This window comes from Chinchilla lanigera, unplaced genomic scaffold (genome assembly GCF_000276665.1).
Source record: "Chinchilla lanigera isolate Chin_1 unplaced genomic scaffold, ChiLan1.0 scaffold00029, whole genome shotgun sequence".
NCBI lineage: Eukaryota > Metazoa > Chordata > Mammalia > Rodentia > Chinchillidae > Chinchilla > Chinchilla lanigera.
The window spans coordinates 9,908,353-9,929,824 of record NW_004955430.1 but is presented as its reverse complement, the minus strand read 5'-3'; the positions used below and the strand labels follow the sequence as shown (position 1 = coordinate 9,929,824).

At 34.9% G+C, this 21,472-nt stretch overlaps 1 protein-coding gene across 2 annotated transcripts in view; it reads left to right on the top strand.

Annotated features, from left to right (window-relative positions):
* The window catches only part of Tbc1d5 (TBC1 domain family, member 5), a 554,846-nt gene that overhangs the window by 36,886 nt on the left and 496,488 nt on the right, over window positions 1–21,472 (top strand). The window lies entirely within an intron of this gene.

Genomic DNA, 21,472 nt, shown 5'->3' with positions numbered 1-21,472 from the left:
TTGGATGGATTGTTATTCTAGACTAAAATTGATAGATTAATAAATTTGATAAATTAAAAAAACTACTGGTTTATTTTTATAAAATGTTAGTGCTCTTGTCCTAGGTAATCAAAGAAATGACTTTATATCAGAACTAAATTATAAAGTAGTGATGAAGGTTCAACATTGAAGGGGTACTGTGGTTTGAATGTTTCCTTCAAAGTTTCTTTGTTAGAGATGTAATCCCCAGTGCACTAATATTGGGAGATTAGGTGTAGCAGTAGGTGGCTGGTGAGATGTTTTGCCTTAGAGTAATGGCATTACCATATTTCCCTGAAAATAAAACCAGGTCTTCTATTATTGTTTGCTCTAAAAGATATACTAGGGCTTATTTTCAGAGGATGTCTTATTTTTTTCATGTACAGCATTCTACATTTAGTCATGTACCAAAAATTTACACTTATTCATGTATGAAAGGCTATATTTAGCTGCCATGATGGCACATGCATGTAATCCCAGAATTTGGGAGTCTGAGGTTGGAGGATTTTTGCAAGTTTAAGGCCAGCCTCGGCTACATAGTGGGCTCAAGGCCAGCCTGAACTACAGTGAGACCCTATCTCAAAACAACAAAAATCTACAGTCATTGAGATCAGTCATGTCCTCTTCTTCTAGAAAATCATCTTAACTCTCCACACTCCAAATTCCAGACTGAATTTCTTGTGATTTCATTTCATTTAGAACCACTGGCCCCAACCTTTCATGTCCAGCAATAGAGCTTTCCTTAAATGAGCAATTCTTGTCCACATAGCCTGCTGGTAGTGCATTGGCCACACAACTTTCAGTGATTCTGATCCCATGAATTCTTCACCCGAGTCATGACCTCTTGCAGGCAGGCTTCACAAAGTTTTCATTAAATCAAATGTTAATTGAAGACTTTTGAGACAGACATGGCAACAAAAATGGTGACAGTTAAGGTGGTCCACACAAAAACAGTGAAAAATTGGTCACCAGAATTCAGAAAACATTTCTTTGTTTCATACAGGTGCATTAAGTCCATCCATTACAGCACACAATTATTGAATTATGAAGATCTTAGACACAGCCATGTCCATTTGTCATCAAATGCATGTTATTCATATGTCCTGTATTCTGATTGGTTATTTGGCAATAAGTCTGGAGTTCATCTGTTGCCATAGGCATTTACCTTTTGTCCAAAGGTGCCTGCTTGGGTATTTACAAATACTTAATTATAATTTACATTATAACTTACTTTAAATATTAATGTCAATAATAATATTTATTTTTAATTATACACTTATTTTATATTTCAATATATCCATGTGTTTTGCATCATATACTAAATACATCTGTCTGACAGTCATAACGAGGGCTTATTTTGGGGTTAGGCTTATATTATAAGCATCCTGAAAAATCATACTATGGCTTAATTTCTAGTTAGGTCTTATTTTCAGGGAAAGAGGGTATCACTGAGTTAGGTTCTTTGTCATAGGAATGGGTTTCTTATAAAATCAAGTTCAGCCTCTTCTTGCCCATCTGCATTACACCATTGTAGGAAGTAAAGAAGGCTCTAACTAGTCATTGTCCCCTGATCTTGGACTTCTAGTCTCCAGAACCATGAGCCACATGAATTTCTGTCCTTTATAAAGTATCCAGTATCAGGTATTGTGTTGCAGCAGCATAAAATACACTAATACAGGGATGCATTTAATTAGGAAATGAGCTACAAGATACTGATAAAAACTAGGTAAGAAAACCAGTTATTTTTACGTATGCAGGAGAATGCAGCTGAATCATAGCAAAGGGAAAGGAATGGAGAAAAGTCTTACCTTCTTTTGTTAGTATAGTACAGTATTTCAGTCCTTCCAAATATAATTGGTATGGTTTGGATGTCCCCCTAAAACCTCGTGCAGTCATGGGTGGACTTCCAGAGTCTGTGATTCATTCATGGTCCAGTGTTGGAATTGTGGATGTGAGTGCTACACCTACCCTGGGGCAGGTAGTTTGCATACAATGTAAGAGAGGGAAAGAGGCTGCTTGCTGCCACTGCTCCTCCCTTTTGCTCTTGTTGCTTTTGCTGTCTTCTGCTGCCGTGAACTGTTTCCCTCTGCCGTGTGCCACCCTGCTTTGGAGCCAGCCGAGTATAGGCTCAAATAAGCAGGCTCATCCTGGTGAAAGGAAAATGGCACAAGCACTGAGTGTAGGGATTTAAAATGCTATCCTGGATCTAGGGTGCCTCCCATTGGGTCTTCCAGAGCATGATTGACAATGTGGTTGTCAGGGTGCTGAGTAATGTCAGCTATATCTAGTGTACATGTGCTTTCCTATAATTCACTGTGTTAAAATTAGATGTATGAGATGCTGTCCATATGCATGAGGTTTAATGAGTTCCAGATGAAGAAGGGTTACTGTGGGTCATGCAGAAGGATCTGGCAGGCATGTGTCCTGGTATAAGACTTTGGAATTTTCTACAGCAGGTTGAAGGACCTTTGTTTTTGTTATTTCTCTCTCCTGGTAGTAAGCCTTAGGGACAAATGTGGAGTCCGGATTGCCCAGGTTCAGGTTGGTGGAGGGAAGTAGACTAGTAGCTGCAGTTGTACTATGTATATTATTGTTGTCATATCCACAAACATAATAATAAAAACTTTAAAGAAAAACTTTTGAATTAAGCACTAGATTTTTTTTTTTAGATGGTCTCGCTGTGAAATTCAGGCTGGCCTCAAACTCACTGTGTAGTCTAGGATGGCCTCGAAGTCATAGTGATTCTCCTGCGTCAGCCTCCTGAGTGCTGGGTTTACAGGTGTGTGCCACCATGCCTAGTTTAAGCACTAGACTTTGTTGAAAGATCTTTGTTACAGTTTTGAGTTGAAGTATTGTTGTCAGCATGTTTCCTTTTAGTAATAATGCAAATTAAAACTGAAGCACAAATTTATAGAAGAATCTTTAATTAGAAATTTAGAAAGATGATAGGAAAGGATTCCAGTTTAGGAAGTTGGAGGGGGCATACTCTGATACAGGGATTGCTCTACTCACGAAGGCAGAAGCCCAGCTTTTAAGGACTGGCTAGTGGGCTGGGGTCCAGTTGATTGTTTTCTCAGTCCTGTTGTCATAGTTCTAGAGTCTTTATGGCCAAAGAGTGATTTCATTCACAAAAAAGGATTGCGCCTCTCTATGATGGTCTCAGTCATGTGGAGCGTCACTTTTCTTGGAATCCATGTGGTTCCAGGTTTAGGAGAATGGCTGGAAGCTGCTGGATATAGGTGAATGTCCCTGTAAACCTTTGGGTGTCACTACTCTTGAAGGGGATGAGGGTCTGTAGACTCAGGCCTAATCAGCCCTGTCTGGTCAACTGCTAGGCAGATACTCCCAAATGATAAACATACCCTAATACAAAGCTGAGAAGAGATTTGACCTAAGATTTATAGTCACAAAGGACATAAAATAAAAGTGAAACTTTATTCTGTTTTGAGTTACCTATTGGGCATATGTGGGCCTGCATGTGGAGTCATGGTTCCTAGCAGAAATGACTTTTAAGTCCATGACTGTCCCAGAAGAAAACACAAATCATGCTTTTGATAAGCAGCGCGTAAGGGCTCAGAATTCAGCATATTCCCCATTCCCATGCTGGTGCCTGACCGTTTCATGACTGCATCAGATGCATTACTGTAAGAACCTGTTGTCTCCTTTTGGAGGTTTTCCTTTTCATAATGTTTTGTATAGTTCTATTTTAAATTTAATTGTAGGAAATACAATTGCTTTAAACTATTTTATGTAAGGAATGGCAAGTGAAATGTATACTCCATATCTTGTAAGATAAAAGGGTCAGTAGAATAAGAATGTCTCAGAATTGTATATGATTAATTACTGGTGAATAGGCCAGATAGCATTTATAGTAGTTTGGCTATCTTTAATAGAATGTTTGCCTAGTATTAAGTAATATCTTTGGTATAGTGTATATATAAACCAATAAAGACTGATAGATATCTTAATGAAGTTACTCAACAGTATTCTAAATTTTGTAATATTTCTCTCACTCTTTTTAGCCATAATCCTAGTGTCTTTAGGGCCTAGCCATTTTTATGGTTGAGTTTCCTTATTTACAATGTTCTTAAAACTACATAGAATTACTTTTGGGATATTGTGGTTTTCATATGTTGATTTACATGTAATATAATGTTTTTATAGAATCATTAAGGTTTAAAAATTAGAGATTGAGCTCTAAAAATAGATTTTTAATGCTATAATTCTAATATTTTGCTTTTTACTAATCTTTTAAATTTTTTGTTGTATGCCTGGCCTGTGTTTTTATTTAAACATTTATATTTTTTCAACAGTAGTTTCAAGATAAAATTAGATCTCTACTCCATTTCTTCATCCAAATTATTTTTCTAGTGACCGTGTCTTTCATGTAGAGTTTATTAAAGTATTTTTTTTTTTTGGTGTACTATGTTTATGCACTGTCTCTATCACTCAGTCTTCCCCAACTGTACCATCTCTTTATTTTGTACTTCGTTTCCTATGGTAGATCACACTGAGTCCAGTACACAACAAAAAACTTTATGAAAAGTGCAATTCAAGTGAAGGACGGTCTCTAGAAAAAAATAGTATAATTACGTTATTGTACAAAGTTTTAAAATGTTCTGTAGGAAGCCACAAGTGCTTAACAGATGTGGTTGCTTCATTGTTTCAAATTTATGCCAATCAGAGTTGATAGGATTTGATCACACTCTAGTAGATTTATGAGATAAATTACAATATTGCCTGACGCACTTCAGATAGAAAACATCAATATAAGTTGCATATGATTTCTAGTTTAAGATAACAAGCCAGTAATTTTTAAAATCAGATGGCTGGTACTCTGAGAGAATATTTATTAGTTTGTAAAAATTAACAGTGTCTTTGGTATTTTTTTTTTTGTGTTGACCAAAAGTGTATTAAACTTCTGTTTTGTGTAACTGTTCATTGAAAACATCTTATAGTATTTCTGTTTAGCTGTAGATGGTCTGTCAGATTTCCAAAGGCCTATAAAGAGATGGGTTTGAATTTAAAAGAGATTTGACTGCAGAAGAGTTTAATACAAGATGAAAAACATATTCTTGAGGTACTGGATTTTTAAAATTAAGGTTTCATTAGGTAACTAGGAGTTCTTGTTTGCTTTTTAAATAAGTAGAAGTTTACTATCTCATATACAGAGAAAACCCTCCAGGCTTTTAGAGCCAAGAAATTGAGAGTTGCACTCTCAAATCTGTTTTTCATAGCGAATGGCAGAACCATTTTATCAAAAGCTGCTGGCGAGAATGTTCTTAACTTCAGTCAGGAGGCCCACATAGTAGAAACCGTTAGTTCCACTATCAAATGGAAGTGTGGGGTCTCATGAGAATTTGACCTGAAGTCATTTCTAAACTAAGTATTGCAAATTAAAAGGATAGGCCTTTTAACTTCTTAGGTTGGAATTATTTAATTTTTAGAATATGGGGACTAGGCAAATCATTGCTTTTTAAGATGATAGGTCTTCATGTTTCAGGTACTGATATTGGAAAATCCTTTAAATTTGTTCAGAAAATATATCATGGCTTAGATTTAATAAAATTTAGAAAATATAGAAGATACATGGAACAGGCAAATTTTTTTTTTAATGGAAAGTTTAGCACATTAACATTTGCCATATATATTTTAAATAAAAATTTTCCAAAGTCCTCTTTCCAGAGATAACTACCATCTTGAAGTTGATTTATATCCTTCCTTTGTTTTTATAATTTTTTATTTTACCTTTTTTTTTTTTTTTTTGGTTTTTCTCCGGTACCGGGAACCGAACTCACGACCTTGCGCTTGCCAGGCAGGCGCTTTTGCCGCTGAGCTAAATCCCCAGCCCCTTATTTTACCTTTTAATTTTATTTATTTGTTTACTTATTTATTTTTTGAGACAGGGTCTCCCTGTGTAGTTCAGGCTGGCCTTGAGTTCACTTTGTAGTCCAGGGTGGGCTTAAACTCACAGTGACCCTCCTGCCTCAGCTCCCTGAGTTTTGGGATTACAGTTGTGTGCCACCACATCTGGCTATAATTTTTTTAATTCATAATTTTACCTAATAATTTGTTAGCTTTTACGCAATTTTCTCCTCCCCTTCCCCTTTCCCTAGTATTTTTCCGGAACTTGTTATTTGCTACTGTTTAACATCTGGCTTGTTACTGCTATATAATATTTCCTAATATGACAACATCAGCAATATAGTTTGTATATCTGTTTCTCTTTTCATAGACATTTCATTGTAAGGGTACTTTGCACAGGCTTCTTCCACAGGTATTCATGGGGTTCTGCATGGCTCAGTATTTTGAGTGCACAGGACAAACTGCCATCAACTATTGAGAACTGTACCCAGGTTTTGGCTGTAGGTAGAATTGTTTGGAGCCAGTCATGCACTATCTTTTCTTGCTGCATTTCCTCTGTCCTTACAAGGTAATCCATTGATTTTATTCAAGGCAGAAAGACTGTAGACAACCTTGTCAGGTTGTCTCCTCCCCCCTTTAAAAAACTGCTTTCTGTCCTTCCTATCTGCTAGTATGAAAAGTAAGAAAATTGCCATTTATTAAAAATTTGCTTGAAAAGATGCTTTCTAAAAATGTTACCCAGTTTTTACATTTTTGCTTTATTTTAATTAGTAGAAAGCTTGGGCCTATGCTGTTTGGTTTATTTAATTGTAGCAGTGTGTGCCTGGTCAGTGCATAAATAAGACCAGATTTTGCTTAATGTGAGCAGGATAATTTTTTGTTCAGGTAGCCTAGGTAACTCTTTGAGTTACTGATTACTGGAAAATAAGCACTCATATGAACATTTTGGAATTTTTAAAGAGAGATAATATTAAAATGTTGTAATGTAATTTTGTTCTTTACATTCAAATTTATATTATAATTTTTATCAGTTCAGCTTATTCAGTGCATTTTTATTTTGGAAGAAATTGTATATTTGCTAGAAATCCTATATAAAATTGTATTTAAATATACACTTAAGGGCCTGGGGATTTAGTTCAGTGGCACAGTGCCTGCCTGGCAAGCGTGAGGTCATGAGTTCAATTTCTGGTACCAGAAAAAAAACAAAACAAAAAAACCCAAACATAAACCTACACTTAAGATTTGGAGCCGGGCATGCTGGCACATGTCTGTAATCTTGCACTCAGGAGGCTGAGGCAGGAGGATCTTTGCAAGTTTGAGACTAGCCTGGGCTATAAAGTGAACTCAAGGTCAACCTGAACTTCATAGCAAGACTCTGTCTCAAAAAGACAAAAAGAAAGGAAGAAAGAAAGAAAGAAAGAAAAAAACATATGGATTGTGGTGCACTCTTGAAACATTAAAGAGAAACTGTCAATTTATGAAATTCTTTCTGTGTCCAATACCTTTAAGCTGCCTCACAGAATGCCAGATATTAGCTATTAATATCATTAGCCCTCTCACTGAAAGTGTTACTTTTTGAAATAAAAAATGATTAAATGAATTGCTGGGTCTGGACCATTTCTTGGCAATAGTTTCAGAAAGCTGAAAAATGTTTATGCTGTGTAATAAGCAGATGCTACTCTAACAGTGCAATATATTATGTATCAGAAATGATTTCTATTTTAACCATAGATGTTATTTTAATGAGAAAAGTCTAGTTTACATCAAAAGTGCATTTGGATGTGATTTTTGGTTTTTTTTTGTGTTATTTTTATGTAATTAATAGACATACTTTTAATTACATTATCAGATTTTTGGTTTTTTTTCTTTGACTTTTATACCTTTTTTTCCCTGAATTTACTGGAATTAGTAATTGTCTTGTAAACTCATTTAAAATAGTTACTAACATCTTTTAAAGAAAATGAGCCTTGTCTTATTCTACATTAAATCTACTTTGCCTGACAAAAATTTGAGTATGTTGAGGTTTTAAAGTTTCTACCTTTTCTTGAGGAGCAGCAATGAATATTTTCTATCGTTGTAGGACAGCGTTCCAAGTTATAGTCAATGAATGAGGTTCTCTGAGCTGGTGGTGACCCTGGTGTTAAAGTGACTGTATTACAGTGTGTTTAGGTTGCCCCTATGCTTTGCTATACACAACAGTCCCTACAAATTTTCCTTACCTATGAGAAAAGTGTGTTGCTAGCCTTTGTATTTCTTTTCCTCTTCACTTAATTTATTGTCAGCAACTTTAAACTCCGCTGTAGTTGCTGATTTTGAACCCTTAACTACTTCTGGATCTGGATTGTACATCTTGATTGACAAATTTGCCTTTATGTATGGTCAAATAATTCTATATTTGGAAAAATGTTCCTATTGTATGTTTTATTCCACTGAACCTAGCAGAGTTGAATGTAGTTTGGATGCATAGGGAAGAATTAATGATTGGAGGATAGAAAGTTGGTAAATTATTCATTCTGGCCCCAAGGAAGCTGAAAAGCTGAGTGAAAGACTAATAAATCATTGGTGGTAGTGCTGGTTGTCACTTCCAATTATTTTAGACGGTTTTGTGATAAACTGCAGCACCTGCTAGATATCCAAACATCCTCCCTTGATGCTGGTGCAGCTTGTTTAGTCGATTATCAAAGGCAAGTTTGTGTAAAGTTTTATTTAGGTTTGAAAATAAATTGCTCTTTTTAAGTAAATTTTTTTTTCCTCATTGTTTTGAGTGCCCTGAAAGGATTTTCTTGACATGACAGGGAATCTGGAATATGCGTATTACTTTAGCCGGGAGATACTGTCTTTACCTTTTGTGTTAAATGAAATACTGAGGAATTAAGCTTTTTTATTATTCTCAGACTAATTGAAAACTACTTCAGCTGAGATGATTACAGTGCTAAAGATCAAATCATCTTTTTTTAGTATCATTTAGTGGAGAACCACCACTGCTGCTGCTTGACCAACTCTCTTCATTGCTGGCTGAGGGTTGGAACTATTACCCCAAAAGGTTCTTCTTTGTATTGGTCCTGATTTAGCTGCTGAGACTATTGCAGAGACGGAATAGAATTGGCAAGTGCAGGCAACTGGGCTCTCTCTCTACTGATCATGAAACAGGGCTGCTTTAAAACTTGAGGAATAAGTTATGAACACCATATAATGTGCATGCTTTATGCTTGGCATTAGCAATTTTATTTCTTGTTTGTGGTCAAGCCCAATATATGAGGTTTGTGTCTACATATTTAAGTGGACCTGTTTTCGTAGAAATTTTCAGCTTTAATGTAAAAATATGGGGTAATTGAGAGTACTCTTAAAACTATATAAAGAAATAATCTTGGTAAGTGGGGCTTGTGTTTATTCATTCAGGTGCATTTTGGCTCATGACTTCCTTCTCATCAAATATTTATTAAAGCTCATGTGTGCCAGCCCTCTGGGAACTACAACTAATACTGTTACTTGTAACAACTTTTTCTGCTTAGAGTTAGTATGTGCCTTGTACTAGGTTTCACCATTTCACAAGTATTAACTCATTTTAATACAAAAAACCATCATTGCTATTTATATTGTTGTACTTATTTTATAAAGAAGCTTTTGGAATGACTGACAACAGTATTTAGGTTGTTTCTTTATACTCTAGTCTACGGAAGGAAAGAAATGTCTATAGTTAGTCTATGTTAAATAGGTTTAGTAATTGCAGTCCAAGTAGTAATAGCTATAATTTATTGAACATTTAATTTTAGGTTTAGTGTAATATATGTGGTTCATTTTTAACCTCTGAACAATAAATGACTATTATCTTGTTCTGAGGAGGAAATGTTAACCTAGAAGAGGTTGTGGGGTTATGCAGGTTGATGGTATAAAAGCCAGGATTTGTATTAAGATCAGCCTGCCTCCCCACTCCACTAGGGGTTCCAAACCCTAGTCTCAGTGGAACTTGCCGAGCAATAGAAAATAGCAAGGAAAGTGGTTTGTTAAGAACCTGGGTAACTAAAAAGCTTTGCGAAAAGTAGGCTCAGAACTGTTGCTTTTTTAAAAAAATTATTTCTTTACTTATTTTTTCAGTTAATTTGAAAACCTGGATTTTTATGTGAAATGTCCAGTTTTTAAATCTTGGCAGTTTACTCAGGGCATAGTTTGTCCCCTGGAGGTGGCTTGTAGATGTCAGTTTGAAACTTCTGCATATTGCCTTCTTTTAGAGAAATACTCAGACTAGATGAAGCATTTATTATTTTCATAATCATAATAAGCTCCAAAGACACTTCAAAAGAGATTTCAGAATTTCAGGTTACCACTTAGATTTCAGGATACTAATAATTCAACTATAGTCTATATAGCATAGAGCATAAAGTTCAAACTAGAATTCTGAGAATATAAGCAGATGTTAGGTTATGTAAATTTTTATTGATACTCCCCTCAATTTTTTACCATTGATGCCAAATCCTTTTCTTTTGCCCACACATACACATTTCTTTCCCTATGTTCTGCATCACATGGGAAATTTAAGGTATATACAGTTTTTTAATTGAAATGCCATTATGAGATTACAGATAGAATTAAGTCATGTAGAATGTTGTGAGTTTTAATTTACAATTTAACACAAAAATAAAAGTTTTAGTGAATGAGGCACTCTTTGAAATAAGTCAGTGGATGTTTGTAGAGTTATTAAATATTTTAAGATACAAATAAAGTATCCCTGGGAGAGTCATTTGATGAGTCCTTGGAAAAAAAAAATTAAGATTAATGAATTGTTAGAGGGTTTCCATGAACCTAGATGAACAACCTCAACTGATAATGTCTTTATTTTGGAATTATTCTTTATGTAGTTTCAAATCCTACTTTATAATGAAAGTCATTCTTCCCAAATCAGTGGCTCTTTCACAAACAGGGCTTAATACATCATGAATTTTTTAATGTATCTTTTAGATCCTTTATATATTATTTAATATATAAATTCCTTGTTGCCTACTTTTCTGTTATACAATAGAGGTTTTTGACCTGCATAGTTTTGTGTAGTAATATTCAGTTGGTCAAAGTACAGCTTTGAAAATCCATACAATCTTTTATTACTTCTTTCTTATTATAAGAATAATGTATAGTTGTTATACATTGGAATACTACAAGAAATACTACGAAAACAAAAATCACACGATTCTACCACAGAAACAACCAGCAGACAGCTTTTTTCTGTTTCTTTTTTAAAACTTTGGTTAGCAGTTTCTGTTTGTTTTCTGTAACAGTAGTCATAGTTTAGTGAACCTGCTTTAAAAAGGCAGTATTTTGTTGCATTGAGATCCATATCCTTCTCAAAGCTTCTCATCTATTATCTAGAATTATGCCTTTTCCTTATTTCCTTGTAACTGTACCTCCACTATGATAGTTTATTTCCATTTGTGTGCATCTTTCTCAATTTCTTGAGGGCAAACAGTATCATATTCATTTTGTAACATCCACTAACTTTTGAATGAATAAATGAAAATAAATCTTAAAATTCAGTTTGTCTTCTGCACTTGCCACTTGAAATAGCAAGATGGCAACAAATACACAATTTTTATAATTTTAGTGAGTTATACGGGTAGAGCTTTTGTTGAGATTTGATTATACAAGCAAATTACTACAGTTTGTGGATCTAATATTTTCTTTGATTTAAAGATGTACCTGGTCCCCTATATCAGAAGATGTAACAGTGATTTACTGTATTCAAATTTGTCAAACAAATCTAACTTGAAGGGTGAATTCTGCTAAATAATTGGCTCTATACTACATTAAAACACTAAAAGAAATAGTAAACTATGGGAAGGTTTAAAGTTGTTTTATAATCAATTAAATGGGATGTGGGAAGTCTGAAGTGGCAAAATTTTAAAATTTTAATGAAACTAGTGTGCTCAATAGATGGCAATTCAGAATGCTAGAGGTGGATGGATTCCTAAAAGTCATCCTCAGACATCTTTGTTAATAGGATACTAAAGTTTAAAAGAGATCAGTGCTTGGACCAAGGCAATAAGGCAGCATTGCGCTCAATGGTAATTACTCATGTGTGCTTAATAAGTATTTTTTATGAGTAATGAAATGACATGTATAGTGAATGGTTGGAAATTTTTCTGTGTATATCTTAGGAAAGTTATTACCCAAAAAAGCGATAAATGTCTATATTAGAAAACAATTTTTATATTCCTTAAAAATTGTACTTTGAGGACAAGAGATTAAAGATATAATACTTTTAAATATTTGACAATTCAAGGAAAGATGAAATAGAATAGGTCCTACTTAGCTTTGTTTCCAGAAACACTCTGCAAAATTGGAAGGTATCTTTGATTAAGCTTTATGGAAACTTTTCAAGTTTGAAGAAGATTTCAGCTGTAGTGTCTAAAGAATCACTTAAAAAAAAACCCTCTATATTAAAATGAAATGTGTCCAAGCTTTAAAGAAAAGATATCGGAGTTTGCAGATGATCCTAAAATTGGAGCTAGGGGAAATAATGAGGAACAATGCAATCAGATTCAAAAAGATTGGGATTGTTTAGGTGATTGGGCCAGCAGATGGCAAATGCAGTTCAGTGTAGACAAATGTAAAATAATTATCTTAGGAACAAAGAACCAATCATACAGCACACTGATCAGGAAAAAATTTGTGAGTTATTGTGGGAAAACCATTGAAACAGTTAACCCGGTGCACAGCTGCAGCAAAAAAGGCAAGCAAGAAACCAAATTAGCAGACGGATAGAATATAAAGCAAGAGGCAATACTTAGAGTGTATTAAGAAACTTGCTAGACCCCATCCAAATTAGTCTAGTATTGGTTGATATAACTGCTTTAGGAAGAGTAAATGTATGCCTTGTACTAGCAATTGTACCAGACAAATCTAATAGTGTTAGAGATGTGCACTACTGAAGAACTTTTCAGTTTGAAAATTTTTATAGATATGAGTAAGACAGTGAATCAAAGTAAAGGCACTTTTAGCTCTGTCCACCATCAAAAGTAGGTCTTGATAGAGGACATCTGTGGTTTACACTGCCTAAGGCCATAGCAAACCCCTTTCTTTTTAGATAGGAGTTTGTCCCTCACCTTTCAAGGCTAAAGAGCCTTAAGGCTTGCATGAGGTCCTTGTGAGCTTGAGCACTGCATCTTGGTGACCAGACAGCATGGGCATGAGACCTAAGGGCTGCTGGTGTGATTTTTCTTTCGGGCCTGCGACTCGTGATGCTGTTAGATGAGCTGGCAGCTTCATTCTGGGGTATAGAGGCAGGAATTTTTCTCTGATTTGCCACCTTTGGTTCCTATCCAAGCTTAATTCTCCAGCCTTGCCTCAGTGTTTTTATCCAGTACCTAGGCAATAAATTCCTTTTTGATTTCTGTTAACCAGAACATATATCTTTTTTACAATCAGGTCTTAACTGAGATAATGACAGCATTCTGTTGTTCTTGTTGTTGTTCTAGAATGTGTTTGCATTGTTTAGAGTGGTGTCTTATAAGTAATTTTTTTTGTATGAAAAGAAAGCCAAAATACAAACCTCAGTCTTTCTGTGAAAGAGAAGCAAGAATTTGAACTATCAGCATCTATATATAATTCTCTTATAAAACTTAACTTTATCTATACAATTGAATAGTATCACTGTTAAAAATCACCTTTGATGTCTAGCGTATTTTTAAGAAGAATCTTTCACTTTCTATACATAAGATGTCTAAACATTTTCTCATTTTATTTTGGTGGAAACAAACTCACCAAATTACAAAATTTCCTTAGTGTCACATGCGTGATAGGTGGTAGAATCAGGAATACTTTGTCAAAGTTTCTTGTTTCTTTATTTTTGCTTTTATATTACTGTTGATTAGTGAATATTTATTGAGTGGAATTTTGGGAAAAATAACACTTCTGAATTAGTAATTGTGGATTATATTGTTTGTGGTGAGTTGAGAACTAATATGTAGGATTTATTTTTATCACATAAAACAATGTTTTGAATAGTAGTTTTCCTAGTTTTTGCATATCATATTGCCTCATTTTAGTTATATTGTTAGTTCAGTATGCAGATGCTTCAAGTGTAGCTACATGCAGAGTAAAATGGCAAGGAAAAAGTTTCTGTTTTGGAGAGCAGTGTATAGGACTATTCCTTGGAAAGAATTAGAAATAATGAAGAGTTTATCCTTGGGACATTTTTATCATTCCTGAAAGTGAAGTGGAGCCATTGTATAAGGCAGTTATTCTTGAACCTATTACTCTCATACGTGGAGAATAGGCATTTGGACTAAAACATGTAGGTTGTCTGAACTCTTACGCTGCCTTAACACCTATGTGAATTATGATAATCGTGGCATGCCCTACATTTTTAGAGATTATCCTTATGAAGAACATACTTAGGAACTTAAGTAATTCTTTGAAATTTTGCTTAATATATTTCAGTGAAGGTAAAAAGTTCATGTAATTTAGGGACATGTCTTTGATATGTTGCATGGTTAGGGACTGATGTGTCATATGCTTTTATGATAAAGAAAATCAGTATATTTGGGAAATTAACTGTTTTAGTGATTTGAATTAAGGATTGTTAAAGTTTCAAAGTATAACATTTAAAGTATTTGAGATCTTTGTAAAATGGAATAAATACTGTACCTTGTATTTTTCTCCTGCATTATATGCATGTAGAGAGAGTATTGGATATAGGGCTGAAATACTAAGTGGATAATTAAATACTGCAGTTGATATGCCAGACTGCTTAAGACTATTCTGGATGTCTGCAAGGTACAATGATCCATTTAGAAGTAGACTTAAAATCTAGTAAGAGTTTCACTTCCTTGCGCTCCGTATAGGAGTTTATTTTACTTTCCTCGTCTGCATGCAAATTCTCCTCTCTGGCAAAAGGGTCTGCACATGCTATTTGCAATTGAGCTGTATTGGCTTTTGCTAATATCCTTGAGGTAGGATAGAAGAAATAAAACTAGGTAGAAAGGAGACCAGAAAATTGAGATTTTAAAATTGTACTTTCAAGAAAAACTGCACCCAGGGGTGTTGGCACATGCCTGTGATCCCAGCACTCAGGAGGCCAGCTTAGGCTACATAGTGATATCCTCTCTCTAAAAAGCAAAGCAAAACAAAGCAAACCCCGGAGCTTCAAGACAAGCTTCTTTCATGCTTCTAGAGGCCACCCTAGCATGTGAGCCCCCTTCTTCCAACCTCATAGAGAATAGTGTTAAATTCCTAAAGATCTTTTAGTCGTGGGCACTATACCCTTTTCACCTTCAAATTGCTCTTTTCTGCAGCCCAGAAAGCAGCGTTGGGGATCACGTATCTCAACCTCAGTAACCTGTAAATTCCTTCACACTCAACCTTTTTCACCTGCAAATTGCCTGCCCAGAAAGCAGCTGCATTGGAAGACTGCATGTTTTAGCTCCAAATGCCTATCTCCACTTCAAATGCATAGAAATGGTTTGCACTGTAACTTGGCTGTCAGTGAGAATACACATCCGAGATCACCTATATTGAAAACAGCCTTAAATGTGCCCTACTCTGGCTTGTAGCATTTCTTTGAGTACCCCATTCTCTGCTCTTGAGTGCATCCTGCATCTACCTGTAATAAATTCTTCTTATGTTTCTTTTACTGACTAATCCTAAAAATTCTTTTTCTGCGATAGGAGTCAGTGAACCTACAAATTTATTTTAAAAGAATGGGTTAAATGCCTTATTTCAGCCTTGGGGACCCTCATACCTAGCCCGTGACATCCTTACTACTTCATATGGGACTTCGCTGTTTCTTGCCAATTCCTGGGTAAAGAGGCAGGGGTTATAGGAATTGTGCCTTCACTTTCCAAAGAATGCACAAACGGTAAAAATGAGGTCTTTGGTCGGTGCCTTTTGTCAGTATATGGATATTGAAAGGCTGCATTTTACATGTCAGAACACTTTGTTAAAATTTTTTATTTACAAAGAATAGTGGCTCTAGAATAGCTAACTTTGTAGTGAGATTTTCCTACATTTAGTTCTTGTTGCTTGCCTGTTTGCTTGTTTTTCCCTCCTTCCCTCCCTTTTCTTCCTTTTTTTTTTTTTTTTAATAATTTTTGTTATTTCTTTTCTGCTTTTGGTGGTACTGGGGATTAACCTAAAGCTTTGTGTGTTCTAGTCAAGCACTCTACCACTGAGTTAAATCTCTTCCCCGATTGTGCTTTTTCTTGATTAAAGAAAATAATCATGTGAGAAATTTCCATGTAGAAATTACTTTTATTAGTTGTTTATAAAAATATTGGGTTATTTACTAGAAGTTAAATTGAATTTAAAAGATTTTTTTTAATATTTAGACTTACAATCTATTGCCTTTTTCATTAACACCATGTTATGAATTTTGGATTTTGTAGTATTTTAAATTTAGGCAATTTGGATTATAGATGTTCATCTGGTACATATATACCACATATTACCTGTATTCTACTTTTTTGTGTCATATCATATCATGCAGTGCCAGATCATTAAAACAAAAAACTCCATGCAACTCAATAAACTGCTATTATGGTTCACCAAGAGGTATTAGAGCTTTAGAAACATTGATTTAATGCAGTGGTGGTAAACCTATGGCACAAGTGTTGTTTTTCTTTTAGACAAAAGATGTTAGGGGCTGGGGATTTAGCTCAGCGGCACAGCACCTGCCTGGCAAGCACTAGGTCATGAGTTCGATGCCTGGTACCGGGGGTGGGGGGGGGAAGTTAATGTATGAATTGTTATTTCTAAACTAAACTAAAACTTCAGTATTCAGGTTTAATTACAGTGTTGTCTCTAAAAGGTTTGCCCAAACCTTTTAGGGCTTCCAGTGATACAAATAGCGTGCTCTTGTATGTGTGCTCTAGGTTAGCCACTATGGATTTGGTGGGTCTTTAATTGAACACTTGTTCTGGGGCTGACCAAGATAAAAATGCCTTACCGTTTTAGCTATTCAGAGAGGCCAGGTTCATTTTAAAGTCATTCAAATTAAAATGAATTTGTTAGGCCAACAGACACTTTCAGGTCAAATTTAGTCTGCTAGTTTAGGCCCATGGTGTAGTCTAATTAGGCCTGTGGTCTAGTCTAGAGGAAAAAAATCATAAACTACAAGTTCATTACTCTGCCACTTTGCTATAAAATGTTTTAAACAAGCAGTTCATATTCAGACAGTGGGACATTTAAGAACATTGTTCTACCTTCTGATCTTTGAGTACTTTTCAGGTTCTTTCCTGTGCTAAAAATCTTTGGCTTGTGACAATTTCTAGCCATAAAATTTAGGAGATAAAATTGCATCACTCATTTTTTTTCTGATTTGTTAAGAAATGATCCTGTGATAGGACCTGAGAAAGAGAACTGTGAAAGAGAGCTATGAAAGACACCATAGGTGTCTGACTTACTTTGAAAGCTAAATAAAAGGGGAAAATGAACCTAGTCTTTTCCTTGGCAAGCTAAGGTCATGCTGTAAAATCCCTGCAATGGTTTCTAAACAGAGCATGTTGATGAAAAATTACATAGGAAAAGTTCAGTGTTATTGAGAAAATGCAGTAGGTTTTGGATACTTATTGAATCTTCCGAATTTGGGTATGCATACATAAATTTTTTTTATGAGCTTATTTTCTAATTTTTAGGAACGAGATTGTATGTACTTCTGAAGAGATTCTGTGATGTATACCACTGAGACTCACTTTGGTGACTTGGACAATTTTAATAGAACCATGTAACCGATAGACTCCAGATGGACCTTTAATCTGGCTTCTCATTGAGCAGAGTGTCTTTGCAAAGCCTCTAACCATATGTTTTGGAAATGTAAATAACATAATTCAAGATTTGTACATACTATCCCATTCTTAGGTTATAATTCAATATGTTTTATTGAGAAATGTAGTGTAGACAGTTTTATGCAATCAAGTAAAAGTAGCCTAAACCAATTATTTATTAAGATTTTTTTGTGATTGAAGTCTTAATGGATTTAAGAGAGTTTATATTAAACTTCAAAAGATTATGATTTGTTTATAAAATATAAAGTTATTTCCTAGTTTCAAATAATTTTTACAAAGGTACTTGTTTTTGAGAGACTATTTTAGAAAAGATAATATATAACAACCATTGTTAATTCCTATCATTTTGTTTTGAAATCTTGTATGATTTTTATTGTTTTTGTGCTGTCTTGTTTTTGTCTTCATTGTTATTTTGTTATTGTTTTTTTCTCTTTAAAATAAAAAAATTATGTTTCATCTTTGAATCATAGAAACCCTCAAATAGTTTGCCTTATTCCAGAATGAAGTTTACTTTCTTCTGTACTGGAAATTACCTCAATAGAAGAGGCTATAGGGCTTGGTCTTTAAACAGTCTGTGAACAAGATCCAGCTTAGTTTTTCTGACTTTTTGTCTTCAGGCTGGATTACTTCATGTTTACAGAATGGCTACCATCAGCAGCTGGAGCAATAAACATCCTTTAGTTACAGCAGAAAAACAAGAATTTTTCTTCTCATGGTAAACTGAAAGTTCTTTTTGTCAGTTTCATTGCCCCTGTTTAAACCCCATGTCCATCTTTAGACCAACAGCAGTCATTATTTGTTCTCTGGGTTTTTGACCGGATCACCAACAGGAAGGATGGTATTCTAATGGATATTATAATGGTTGATGGTTCAGAGCCAGCTGTGAAACTGGGGAGGGTCTGGGAACCAGATCTCCTGAGTCATGGGAGGAACAAGCTAAAAATGGATAGTGGAACAAATTACAAATTTTGAATTCAATTCTTTAAGGTTTTAATTGTTTTCAGTAATATGGTTTCTAATTATTCTATTTTTGGACACAGGTAAAAATTATATTTAGAGAGAAATATTATATATTTTATAGTTGCTTTGTCTATCCATGTTATGTAGATTACGTAGATGAAAAGAATTATTTGGCATCAGTGAAGTATAAGGAGGTTATATTATTAAATGAATGTTAGTGAAATTTTTTGAGGTAACCATCATATATCACCACTGCAATTTATTCCTAAAGAGAAGGCAGTATAGTTTTATGGACCCACAGTCTGCCCTGGCAATGGTAGGTGAGCTTTTTTTTTTTAAACTGAACTAGAATTTACATACAGCAAAACGTTAAGTTGTAGATTGAGAATAAGTACTGGAAATAAAGAGTTCTAAATTCATGATAGAAAGATCTTCTCCTGGATTTAAGTTAGAAAGCACTGAAGATAATAGTATATAGGAAAATTCTCAAGAACTCTTGGAGCAAATGTAAATATTAGGCATGGATCAGGTTTATCTCCATCTAGTAATATTTATATGCAAGTTTCCTGAAGAGTGCAAGGTCATATTTCCTGTCATATTTGAACTTACTGTGTAGACCCGGCTGGCCTTCAAACTCAGGCAGTTCTCCTGTCTCAGCCTCAAGTGTTGGGGTTACAGGCGTGTGCCACCATGCCCGGCATCACTCAGTGTTCTTAAACTTCTTTTGTCTTCATGTGTCACATATGCACGATTGATAATATCACTAATTTAGAATTTGTTCTACATTGAGTGGAACAGTTTTATTTATTTATTTATTTTTTTGTCTTTTTGAGACAGGGCCTCGCTATGTAGTCAGACTGGCCTTGAGCTCACTTTGTAGCCCAGACTGGTCTCCACTTTGCAACGAGCCTTCTGAGTGCTGGGATTACAGGCATAAGCCACCACTCTCGGTGACTGGAATAGTTTTAAATTATCATTAAGCAGCTAGACCAAGCACCTAGCAGAATAAAGATGGAATCTCTTTACCTGTTTAAGGGTTAAGAAAAACAGGGCATTATAGATTCTATTCTTTCCCATCCTTTTTCCCTGCATCTAACAGATCTTCCTGATTCTCCACAACACTTCTAATATTAATTCTCCATATTCTGGTTTAGACTTTGTCCTTTTTTTTTTGACTCCCTATTTCATCGTCATAATATTCATAATAACATATTATTCTGCACCTTGGCCTTTTTTCTTTGAAATTAACTTTTTCTGTTTGAGCATAAAGAACCATTCATTTTATTTTTATTTGTTTGTTTGTTTTTTTTTGGTTTTTGGTTTTTCTCCGGTACCGAGAACCAAACTCACGACCTTGCGCTTGCCAGGCAGGCGCTTTGCCGCTGAGCTAAATCCCCAGCCCCTTCATTTTATTTTTAGAGGTTTATAGTATTTAGGGAGCAGTAGGGTAGACTCTAAAATTCTTTTCCAGTGATAAATATTACTATGTTGTTAGACTTGTTAAGATTTCCCTCTTCTACAGTGGCTATTTCAAATTCCAACAGAAAGCACTCACTTCCTAAGGATCTGAATCTAGCACGAGCCTTTTAAAACTCTGTTCTTCACCTTCAACATACTTTCCTGGTTGAGGATTACTCTTGTAGGAACTACAGCTGTCCCAGATAAATTATAAACTCCCTAATTATGCTTTCTATGATTTAATAATTATGAATAGCTTGTCCTTACCTTGTGTGGGAATCTTCTGTTTTTTCTTCATTGACATGTGTTTTTTATTCTGCCTTTAATACTCTTTTCCTTTTGTCCTTTTCATCCTAAAGTTTCATTCCATGAGATTTTCCCTGTTCTGCTGGGCTGTTTACTAAGAATACCTGTAATTTCTTATAAACTTCCCTATACTAGGTTATTGACCTGCTTACGGACAGCTTGGAGTTAAGAATTTTTATTTTTAGCATGTAAACAGTGTACATAGTACTACACATAGTAGGAAACAAGTTACTTGATTACGTGAATGGATTTTAGTGGAATAACTGTAGATATCTAAGTATATTTGTTTTTGCATGAAAGAGTCAAATTTTGTCTTTGGTAGCAGCAGTGAGTGGCAGAAAGGCTTTTGGGAAAATAAGGTAGTCTTTGAGAGTTTAAAATCTACACAGCAAAGAGCAGATAAAGAAAGATACAGCATCTCTAAAGAGAATGGCTGATGGGCTTGTAAATGTTGGCCATTTACCTGACTGATAATATTGATGCAGCTAAAGAAATAACCATGCCCAGTGTGCATAGGGAATGGATTGGTCTGCCATTCTTGTTAAAGGAGAGGCCCAAAAGTTGAGATTGGTAGTACTCAACTCAGATTTTATTGAAAGATTGTGATTTTTCTCTCTCTCAAAGGAGCTATATGCAGGGGTTGCTAGTAATACTACAGAATTCAAATTATAACTGTGTTATTTGTTAAATGTGTGTTTCTGGGCAAATTTCTGTCAGAATTTAATTTCTGATCAGTATGGCTGAAGGCCAGACCTAACTCCTTGGGATAATGACTGCCATCCCATGATACCTTTTGAGAACCAGCCGTCCTGTCACCTTTTAGCAAGTATACACCATTCCAGCAGAACTGTGGGCCTGGGGGCTTGAACTGTTCTGCTTTTTGAACATGTATTTCTGTATGTATATATCTGTATGTTTTATGGTAACTAAATCTCAATTTGTCCTTTTCTTTTGGAAGAATATATGAAGCTGTAATGAAATTTATTTATACAAAATGGTCTCATTATTAAAAAAGGTAGTATTTGATGTATATTGGGATGTGCTCTGTCTTGGTCAGGGTTTACTAGAGGAACAGATATAATACAAGATAAACA